At 49.6% G+C, this 11,380-nt stretch overlaps 1 long non-coding RNA gene and 3 other non-coding genes across 5 annotated transcripts in view; 3 read left to right on the forward strand and 1 right to left on the reverse strand.

The window, feature by feature from the left end:
• Positions 1-5,409: 5,409 nt before the first annotated feature.
• Positions 5,410-5,483, reverse strand: Trnat-agu. The gene has a single exon. It is a non-coding gene; the product is annotated as a tRNA-Thr (tRNA).
• Positions 5,484-10,404: 4,921 nt separating this feature from the next.
• LOC107149436 overlaps positions 10,405-11,380 on the forward strand; it is a 4,990-nt gene continuing 4,014 nt past the window's right edge. Inside the window, exon 1 of one of the 2 annotated variants that reach the window (XR_001504401.2) lies at positions 10,405-10,740. This is a non-coding gene — a long non-coding RNA (uncharacterized LOC107149436). Of the gene's footprint in view, positions 10,741-10,874; positions 11,220-11,380 lie in introns of those variants that run through there. The other variant, XR_007346297.1, reaches the window with a different exon arrangement.
• Trnar-acg lies at positions 10,513-10,585 on the forward strand. The gene has a single exon. It is a non-coding gene; the product is annotated as a tRNA-Arg (tRNA).
• Trnav-cac lies at positions 11,049-11,121 on the forward strand. The gene has a single exon. It is a non-coding gene; the product is annotated as a tRNA-Val (tRNA).

The following is an 11,380-nucleotide window of genomic DNA, read 5'->3' on the forward strand; positions in this document are numbered from 1 at the left end:
CCCCCCCCCCCCGCCCCCATGGCTCACAGGTTGGGTCTCAGGTGTAGCCACTATAGAGCACATCTTCCTATGCATTCCATTACCAAGCTGTGCAAGAATTTGAGATATGGCAGGAACAAATTGCAAGTCAAAAGAGTTTGACAATCCACTAATTTTACACCAATTTCAGAATATGGCCAAGAGCCATGAGTGAAAAGCCCATAAGCCAAAAAGGAGATAAAAGCTTGGAGGGGCGTATTATTTGCAGCAAGTAAGTAGAGGGTTCGAGATAATTTGCAAAGTAGTGCTTTCTCCGCACAAAGAAAGTGAGGGACTTTCATTGGGGAAACCTCTAGATATTCATATAGGTAAGATTCCTCGTCTCATATAGAGGTTTGCCTCACAAAAAGGTGGGCAAACTCAGTTCAAGATCGTAAGCCCACATGAAAGAAGGGGAGGGGGGACATTCCTGAGCATAGAGTTTAGTCCTCATGAGTTTCTCCAAGGAGCCTTATCTGAAACAAAAAGAAAAACAACTTTGTAGCAGGATTTCTAACCGTCTATTAAAGGGAGAGCAGCTTTCCGCCAAATAAGTATATAGGATCCTGCCCCTGGAAGTATGTGCCTTTTCTGATAGCTATCAGGAACAGGACCCAAGGGGCATGCTTTAAATATGCAGCTCATATTTAGTGAAGTCTCCAGAAATATCCCCCAAATTCAAATTTCTGACATCCAACTTGCTCATCTTAAACATTAATAGCTACAATTACAAACATGCATATTCATTGTTCCTATTTTGAACTTATTGCAAAGCCCCAATTAATCAAAAACCTCAAGGGACTGGAATTTCTCTTCACTCTTCCCTTTTCCAAAGGAAATTTAACCAGGAGGCCAAAGCAGGAGGATTGCAAATTTGAGAGCAGCCTCAGCATCCTAGCAGGTCCTAAGCAAGTTAGTGAGACCCTATCTAAAAATAAAAAGGGCTGTGGATGTAGGATGTAACTCAATGGTAGAGCACCCCTGGGTTCAATCCTCAACACCAAAAAAAAAAAAAGAAAGAAAGAAAAGAAAATTTAATCTACTACCAGGTTTCATAGGCTAAATATATGGTGAATCTGTTTTATGATCATTAATATTCAAAATTGGCCTGTCCTCTCCTTTTTTTTTTTTTCTGGAATTCCTCAAATTCAGATCCATACACTGAAAGAAAAGTGAATTGGTATGTTTTAGATTGTCATCAACCAGACAGGAAAAGAACAAAGGAATGGAGATTTCCCCTTGTCACCTGACTGGACACCAGTCACTCCATTTCTGCCCACACCAACATTCTGGTTGAACGAATGGGATTCTGAGTCTCCACTTTGGCCTTGTCAACATAAGAGAAAGGAGGAAATGAACCCCCAGGGTGATACCGAGAAGCACTTAGAGGATGAGGGCAGCCCCTGGGTCCAATCCAATTCAGGCTGCTGGGCTCAGCCAGAGGCTCTGCCACTTCACAGTCTCCCAGGCAAGTGACTCTTCACCCTTGCGTTAGGTGCCCTCCTCTTTAACATGGAGAACATAATTGAACCTTGCCTCATAAATGTGCTGTGAGGATTGCCTGAATTAGTACATGTAAAGTGCTTGTACAAATGCCAGCCAAATATAAATGCCTGAGAAACGGTAATTTTATTTTGTCATAAATGAAGTACTCTTTTGTATTAGAACCTGCCAAAGAAACAGAACCAATATCTATCATCTGTTGAGAGACGGAGATGGGGAGAGATGTCCTATAAAGAACTGGCTCTCACGGGTATGGGGGAGTGAGAAGGTCCAGGATTTGCCCTCTGCAAGCTGGGACTAAGAAGGCAGGTGACATAGCTGAGTTCCTGTGGGAAGGCCTGAGAACCGGGGAAGAGAGGCAGGAAGGGATGGAGACGAGGTGGGTGAGGGCATGGAGAGGGGCAGGCTTTTATTCTATTCAGGCTCCCCAGAGACTGGATGAAGCCCGGAACAGCAACAGCGGGTTGGGGGAGGGCGATCTAGTTTATTGAGGCCACTGATTCAAATGCTAATCCCATCTGGAAAATCCTCACAGATAAACCCTGAAACAATGTTTAATCTGGGGACCCTGGTACCCTTCAACCTGGCGTGAAATTAAACCTCACACTGCTGTTGGCCAGGCCTGTACACAGCACAGGAACAGCCCCGAGGAGGAGACCAGCTGGTACAGTGGCAGATGCAGAGCAAAGAGATGAAAGTTGCTGCCCAGGACAGGGTAGGGCACCGGGTGCCTTCTAGCTCCATCTGCCATAGCAGAACCTCAGCAGCCCAGCTCAGGGCCCTGTCAACCACAAGCTGTAAATTCAGATGCCATCTGCAGTGCTCTGGTAATGCATGGTCTTTTTAAAGGAAAGCATGAAACACTTGGCACTTACCAACTGTCAAATCTATCTGACTGCAGGTGAGGATGCCTGCTAAGAGCCAAGTATATGATGCATGGCATTTTTGGTCGAAAGGTGACGCCAGCTAGCCATTGAGATGATATGATTATGTTAAGATTTGCATTCATATGGATATTGGACTCCTGCTGTTCACCTAGGCCGGCTACGGGACTCCTGGAGAGTTCCCATTGGTTGGGGAAGTACAGTAGGAGGGAGTTCCGGGGGAGGAGCTCTCTCTGCCGGTTGGGAGGAGGCCGCGTGGGTGGAAAAAATCTGCCCGGTGGGTACCGGACATTGGCGGCAGTTTCAAAAAATAAACTTTGTTCCTGCTTGAGTGGCTCGTGATTTTGTGCCCAGCCAGACTGCGGCAGATGCCTAAGGGCCTGTGGTCATCTCCAGACAATGAAAAGTTGGGAGACTTGAGCACATCCCTTCCTAACGACCTCCACTCACCTGAACTGGACATCCACTTAGCTGTACTCCGTGGCTTCTTGCCACAGCATCTATTCCACCCCTCCACAGCCTACTTTCTTGCCCTGCTAAGTTCTGCATCTCTTTCATGGCTCAGTTTGGTTGTATTTTCTTCCATGAAGTCTTCCCCACCTCCTTCCACCTCTATCCAGTTTATATTAAGTGTCCAAATGCAGTTTATGCATTTGGAAAGTCCCTGTACTCTGAGTGGCATCATATCCCACTCTCCTACAATCAACATTGAGTTCTCTGATCCCCACACCAGCCTCCTTAGGACAGAACTCATAACCCATGTGTGAGGAACATGGTGCCCGTCCCTTAACAGGCCCTCAACAAGTAGCAGCTGAGTGGATAAACAGGCATCTGATTGCAAACCCTCGACACTTCTGCACACGAATCGCTTTCATGGTTTATCAATGTTTGAAGAGTCAGGAAGACTTATGGGCTTTTGGGAAAGAGAGTAAGACACCTCAGCTGGAATATTCTGTAACTTCTGTAGCCAGTACCACTACCTCAATGGCAGAGACTGTTAGAGTCTGTAAACAAGTCAGGATGGCGCCTGGCATTTTGCCAGAGGGAGCGGTTTGTGAAGTAAGGCCAGCGAGCCATTAAGTGTGGAGATTCCTTATTGGTTGACTGATGTATCTAGTTTATGCTAATTAAGATAAGCTGTGAAAAATGTATAAATACCTCTGTTGTCCTACAATAAATGGCTTCCACTCCTGCTGTATCGATGNGCAGCAAAATAACCGGGGGGGTGACGAATAACTTGTGTACTTGATACAGCAGGAGTAGGAGCCGTTTATTGCAGGACAGGAGCAGTATTTATACATTCCACACAGCTTATCTAATTAGCATAAACTAGATACATCAGTCAACCAATAAGGAATCTCCACACCTAATGGCTCGCTTTTGTTACTTTTCAAACCACTCCCTCTGGCATTTTGCCAGGCACCATCCAGACTTGTTTACGAACTTTAACATTCCCCTGACAAAATGCCAGGTGTTATTTTGACTTATTTACAGACTCTAACAGCTCTCTTTTTGATGGGTATGACAAGAAATTTATTTCCACAAGCCCGAAGTATCAGGGGGTGGAACAAAGGCGGGCTTGGTGACAAGGCAAAGCCATGGTGTAGTTTGATATCTGCATCAGTGACCTGTGTCCTTATTTGAGGGGGGTCTGAGGCCTGAGTCTGGAATAAAGGATTTCATAAGCAGAAGAAAGACTTAGTGAAAAAGAGATTCTGGGGCTGTATCTCAGTGGCAGAGTGCTCGCCAGGCACTGAGTTTGATCCCTTAGCACCACATAAAAATAAACATGCTTTCCATTAAAAAAAGAGAGTCTGGGGGCTGGGGATGTGGCTCAAGCGGTAGCGCGCTCCCCTGGCATGCGTGCGGCCCGGGTTCGATGTGTCTGCCGAAAACTAAAAAATAAGTATTAAAAAATTCTCTCTCTCTACCTCTCTCTCTCTCTCTCCCTCTCTCTTTAAAAAAAAAAAAAAAAGAGAGAGTCTGCCTTTCCACTGTGGCCTGATGCTTACAAGGAAAAGTGGAAATTAAGCTGCAGGGTGGGAGCAGAAATTCTCCCCAAAAGTAAAGTTGCTTCCTGAATTATTCCTAAAGCCTTGAGACACTTTGTTTCCACAGATTGGACAGGCGATTATATCTCAATCCTTGATAATCCACATAAAAAACGTGCTCTGAAGGCAAAAGCCAGGGTAGTGCAACTTCCTTTGCCAGGTGTTGGGGGCTGGCCCTTGGCAGAGGAGCAGAGGGCTGCCCACTTTCTCAGTGAACTTCCATTTCTGTCGTGTGCTTCTTGTGAAGAGTCACTGTTAAGAGTCAAACCGACTTCTTTTCCTCCCCCCCCCCCCCCCTCTCATCTGGAGGAGGGGCCTCCGTACTAGGCCTCCTTCGTATCTGCCCCCTCTGGGGTGTGTGTGTGGCTCTGTGATAGACAATCAAGTGGATGCTTCTCTTGCTTTTCTAAAGTCACAGTGACAAGTATTCGTTTTCGCTTTGATTTTTCCTATTCAGGAAATTCAGGACACAGTACAACCTTCCAAAATGAGTACTCTCAGCGTGTTTAGGGCTGCTATGGGTTGTCACAGCTGCAGCGACCTCAGCAGTAGACATACCGGTCATTGCAAAGGTTGACTTTTCTAAATAACATTTTTTTGCAGATGATGAGTGCCCCAGTCTGGGAATTCCCCAGGAATGCAACTAGAATAATCAGAGGTTACCATGTCGCTCGTAGATTAAATTTGGCGGCTTTCCTTTCTGCTTTCCCTGCTTCCTTTTGTATTTGCTAAATAGAAATCATATGTGGAATAAAAGTGTTGTAAAGCCCAGAAACGCAGAAAATGGTTCTAAAACAAAAACAACAAATTCACTTTGCCTCTTTTCTTTTGGTAAAAACTAGAGACCACCCCCAGATCCACACAAAACACTTGGGTGGGTGGGAAACGAGGTGCAGGAACTTACAGCAGGTCCATCGCCCTGGTTTCTGAAGGCGAGAACAGCGCAAAAGGAGAGGCCCCGCTGGGATTCGAACCCAGGATCTCCTGTTTACTAGACAGGCGCTTTAACCAGCTAAGCCACGGAGCCAGCACGCCCTCCGCGCTCCAGATTGAGAGGGAAAAGGGAGGCTCTCGCTCCTGCAGCGTTTCCCGCTTCCTAGGTCCCGGAGCCGCCCGGACCCGCCGGACCCAGCGTGGACCTGGCCTCCGCCGCCACCGGGGCTCGGCCTTCGTCCCTGGGCTGAAGACCCTGCCTCCCCTCGCGCCCTCCGCGAGGTCAGGAGCCGGCTAGGTCCACTCACCCAGCGCCGAGCGGGCAACTGACCCGACCAGGTGGGAGCTGAGGACCCGCGACGACTCCGCGCGGCCCTGGTCGTGGGCGCTGAGCGCTGCTGCCCGCCCACGTCCTCCCGGCTCTCGGTCCATGGAAGGCCTCCCGGGCGTCCAGCTCGGGCCGCTCCGCGAGGCGCCCACAGCTCGGCCCTCGCAGCGGCCCCGGGGTGGCTTCCCGAGGGGAGGCCGCGCTGGGCCGGCGGTGAGTGGGAGCGGACGCTGGGCGCAGCTTCCACGCCCGAGGCTCCCGGCCCTTCCCCAGATTCCTTGTCTTCACGGAAGGACTGAAGGTCCACTGACTTCATGGAAGGACTGAGGGTCCACCGACTTCACGGAAGGACTGAGGGTCCACCGACACCTTGGATGGCTGAGGGTGTTAGAGTCTGTAAACAAGTCAAAATAACACCTGGCATTTTGCCAGGGGAATGTTAGAGTTCGTAAACAAGTCTGGATGGTGCCTGGCAAAATGTCAGAGGGAGTGGTTTGAGAAGTAACAAAACCGAGCCATTAAGTGTGGAGATTCCTGATTGGTTGACTGATGTATCTAGTTTATGCTAATTAGATAAGCTGTGTGGAATGTATAAATACTGCTCCTGTCCTGCAATAAACGGCTCCTACTCCTGCTGTATCAATCTACACAAGTTATTTGTCATCCCCCGGTTATTTTGCTGCAGCCAGCCAGGCTGCGGCAGATGGTGGCCCGTTACGGGGAGCCCCGGGACACTCGGGGGTAAGTGACGAAAAAAAGCTGCCCGTCCATAGATAGGACGGGGGCAATCTGCTCGTCCCTAGGCAGATAGGGCGAGAGGAAAAATGGTCATTTCAAGAAAATGGAGAAGATTGATACAGTATGTTTGTGTCTTGTTTTGTCTCAGTGTATTGTATTGTCTTTGTGATGAAAATATGGAAGGGGTGAGAAGTAAATTACTAAGGGAAGAAGGCACCCCAGTGGAACCAAGAATAGTTAGGGCATGTGTTGATAAGAGCCCAGGAACTCTAGTCAGAAAGAAAAAGAAAGTTCAGAAGAAGAAAGATTATCAGAGGAGGAAGGATTATCAGGAAAAAAGTTGCAACAAAAGGCTATTACTAAATACTTTTCCTTACCGGAGGGTGCGTGAAGCGGAGAGGCGGCTGCCAAGTGTGCAAGCCGGTCACAGCGCAGCAAGGATTTTCCAAGAGGCGGCGGCAACTGGCTCTTCCCCGCCTCCTGGCCGGGGAGCTGGCTCTTCCACTGCCGCGAGCCCAAATCTAGACCTGACCTGGAGGCACAGTCTCGCAGGCTCTTGCTCCCTGTGCCCAGTAGCAGTTTGAGTCCGGGACACTCCCCAGGGCCATCTGGGGCTGCCCAGGCACTACAGCCAGCAGAAGACGCTACTGGTGTCCCTGATGTTTGGTCATTTTCAATGCCAATAACTAAGCTACAATGGTTCTCCCACACCTGGAAGCTGATGAGTAATGAGCACTATTAATGCTTATTTCAAATGCAAAAAAACCTTGAGATAATGTACTAAATTGTTCAGAAGGTTGTTTTCTTAGTAGAATGCTACAGGATTTTCTTTAGCCATCCGGAGTTCCTGCCTTCGTCCCAGTGCCGGTAAAGACCAAGGTGGAAGAATTTCCAGTGTTGCTGAAAACCGGACGAGACTTCGGCTGAGAAACAGACGAGACTTCGGATCAAGCTAGCTGCCTGCAGAACTTACCTGGACTGTGATTTAAGCTAGCTGCCTGCAGAACTTACCTGGACTGTGATTTACCTGGACTGTGAGTTAATCTATTGAGACACTGCTTTACCTGGACTGAGACAACAAACTGTAATCTACAACAAATTGTAACTCGGTATCTTTGCTAACAGTGTCATTGCTGGTATAATTTTTCCAAGGGCTTCTTGCATGGAGCCATCAATTGGCTTGGTATTGTGGCATTTTGTATCCTCCCTTTCTGTTTGTAGCAGGTTATTTATGGTGTTTCTGTAAAAACCACTATGGTCGTTATTTAAATTAAACAAAAGGGGGAAATGTTAGAGTCTGTAAACAAGTCAAAATAACACCTGGCATTTTGCCAGGGGAATGTTAAAGTTCCTAAACAAGTCTGGATGGTGCCTGGCAAAATGTCAGAGGGAGTGGTTTGAGAAGTAACAAAACCGAGCCATTAGGTGTAGAGATTCCTGATTGGTTGAATGATGTATCTAGTTTATGCTAATTAGATAAGCTGTGTGGAATGTATAAATACTGCTCCTGTCCTGCAATAAAGGGCTCCTACTCCTGCTGTATCAACGTACACAAGTTATTCGTCACCCCCCCGATTATTTTTGCTGCAGCCGGACTGCGGCATGAGGGTCCACTAACAGCATGGTGAAGAGAGGCGCACCTAGGTGTTTAGCAGTTTATGATGACCATCGGACATTAGGGGGCTTGCATCGTATTCGGTCAGGAACAGGGCGATGACAGCACAGCCACACCTTTGACCAGCCGTGGCAGGCCACCAGACAGCACCGGCAAATAGAATGTGGTTTGGGTTTTCCTCTGACCGACAGCTGAAGACTTTAAGGAGCCAAATTAAGTTGTTTAAACTCCAGAGCTAAGTCTTGGAAGAAAACTGAGTCCGAGTGATCCTTTTACAAAAATTTGGGTGTGAGCCCGACCTTCCATTCAGGTTCCACTGACCAGGAAGGACCATGAAAACCTCACATAGGCTCTGCTCCACACATGACACTGGATAGGTGCAGGCCCTGTGTCACAGGTTGCGCACAGTGAGGTCAAGAAACAGCAGGGGCAAACAGTGCTGCCTGTTGGACACCTGGGAGCAAATCAGAAATAACAGGACAGGGAGCATAGAGGAGAGTCCACCACTGTGCTAGTTTATGTGTCAACTTGATTAGGCCATAAACACTGATCCAGATGTTTCTCTGAAGGTGTTTTGTAAATGTGGTTAACAATTAAAATCAAGTACTTTAAATAAAGGGGATTATTCTCAGTAATGTAGGTAGGCCTCACCTATTTAGTTGAAAGACTTTAAGAACAAAGTAGGCTTTTCTGAGGAAAAAGAAATTCTGTTTCAAGGCTACAGCATCAGCTTCTGTCTGGGTGTTTCCAGCCTGTTGACCTTCTGTGTGTCAGACTGGCGGAGCATGTAAGCCAATTCCTACCAATATGCGTGTATGTACTTAATACAGTATATGTGTTCATGGATTTAATCTCCTACTGGTTCTGTTTTCTTCCAGACTGTTTTTCTGACTTACACAATCACTAAAGAAAAGACTGAAAGTCTGAAATTTGGAGTTGGAACTGTCAAAAAAGAATACGCTGGAGAAGAAGAAGGTGAAACCATACCTTGCTGTGGACCTGGCTGGGAAATTTGAGAAAGACCCTCAAAATCTGCAAAACAAAAGGAGGTTTCCATGGACAAACACTGAGAAAAGTGTGGACAGATCCTCCAGCCAGCTGGAGTAAGGCCATTTTGGAGATACAGGATGGGACCTCTGACTTTCAGAGATGTCCTGGACCCTGCCTCCCATGCTAGGTCCGTAAGGAGGTAAAAGAGGATCCCGGGCAACCAGTTTGCTGTCTTTGGAGCACTGTTCTCCATGTTCCCAAGCCCCTCTTCAGAATAAAAATCTCTTGATTTTAAAGGGGAGACCACTGTGAAGTTGGATAAGAAAATAAATATTTATTTTGAATAACTCGTTACTGAAATTGCATGTTTTCTTCCATTATGGATGTAGAAAACAAACCATAGTTGTGTTTCAGCCCTCATGGAAAACACAAGCATTTTCACACCAAAATACAGTTGTTGCAAGCTTCTTAAAACATCACTTATCGTCAACACTGCTTTTAAATTAAGTATTTATCAGACCTCCCGCACGTGGGCTAGAGATTTACCTCTAGTACCTCAATCAAGGAGCACAGCATCATGGAGTAACCTAAAATATGTTGATGACATTTCAACATAGCTGGTTCCTCCTGAAATGGTGTATGTGTACCCTTTTTTCCTTTGTGTTTTAAAGGTATTGTTCCAAGCTGCAGTCCCACGTCACCGAACTGCCCCGGGGTCTGCGAACAGAACCTGCCGAGCGGCGGGTCCAAGAGCAGGTCCACCCCGAGCTGATGCAGAAAGGGCGCCCAAGGCGTTTCCGGGGGTGGCTGAGACGCAGGAACTGGAGGCAGAGCCTGTCCTGCTTGGTGGCCTCCGCTCCCCTACGGCGCTCCCTGGGCCGGGGATGGATCCCTTCTCAGACCCACGGGAGGACTGGACCCTGCACCGGAGGCGCTGTCCGCTGAAGGCCTCCGCGCGGGCAGAGGTGGCGGCCCCGAGCACTACGCAGGGAGAGGGCGCAGCTCAGTTCTGCTTAGGGAACTTTGAAAAAGAAAACTTTAATGACCTATAAAGAGACAAAAAAAAAAAGGTCGAATCAGGCCGCCGACGCGGACTCGGGTTTCCCGGCCCCGTCGTGTTCCCGGGTCTCCCCAGGCTCCGCGCTCCCTTCCCGCCTGGCGCTGTGCGGTCCGTCCCCACCGCACCGTTTCCCCGGGGCGCAGGTGGCAGGTTTTCCTCTAGGCTCCACCTGAGGCCCGGAGCCGCCGCGTCGGTTGAATGGAATGCACGGGTGGAAGGACGGTGGGCAGAATGGACGCGGCTCGCGTCTCGCGGCCCCTCTAGGGTGGCGGCAAGAGGGGCCGGCGACCAGGCGCTGCGAGCCTGGACTGTTGGCGGGCGCAGCCCTCGGCAGCAGCCAGACCGCGGCCTTGCTTTTAGGAAGGGGCGCGGCCGAGGGAGTCAGCACGTGCGGGCCAGTGGCGCAATGGATAACGCGTCTGACTACGGATCAGAAGATTCCAGGTTCGACTCCTGGCTGGCTCGGGGTGTACGAGTTCCTTTTGCTCCTTCCTTCTCCGCACCCCCAGGGGGCGCCGAGGAGTAAAAGACCAACGCCAGGTCTACTCGGCCCGAACGTCCCAGCAGCCCCCGGGCCGCGCTTCGCCGGGACGCGCGGCCAGTTCGTGGCCCCCTCGCTGGTAGGAACCTGACATGGCCTACGTGGGGCGGGGGGTGGGAGGGCCAGCGTCCAAGACAAGTCGCTAAAATATGAGGCCCCATCCTTAAAAAATGTTTTATTTATATGACAGAGAGGGAGGGAGAGAGACTGGGATCCAGACTACGCCCTACTCGCTGGCGTTTGGGTCTTTCTGTGGAGCGAGAGAAGAACTGGGTTTCTTCTAATTCCAGCGCCATCCTGCCCTACTTCCCTACGCGGGTCGCCCGCTGGCTCCGTCGGTGACGGGAGCACCGCAGAACACCAGCGCGGAGGCAGGCCGGGCAGCGCGTTTCCGTAGTGTAGCGGTTATCACGTTCGCCTCACACGCGAAAGGTCCCCGGTTCGAAACCGGGCGGAAACAGCGACTTGCCTTTTGGCACATTCTTTTAACGTGTGCTTCTCACTCCACGCTCCGCTGGCCCGGGACAGGAGGGCGCGGGCGAGCCGGAGTGGCCGCAGGTGGGCGCCTGGCGGTCCCGCAGCTCCTACCCCGCGTAGTGATGCCTCCAGCGCCAGCTCGACTTTTGAGGGGGGAAAAGTTCCACATTTACCTGAACGTGGGGAGAGTGCGCTTGTACCGGAACCTGGGGGGGGGGGGGCCAGTCGCATGTGTCACCCGG

This window comes from Marmota marmota, unplaced genomic scaffold (assembly GCF_001458135.2).
Source record: "Marmota marmota marmota unplaced genomic scaffold, marMar, whole genome shotgun sequence".
NCBI lineage: Eukaryota > Metazoa > Chordata > Mammalia > Rodentia > Sciuridae > Marmota > Marmota marmota.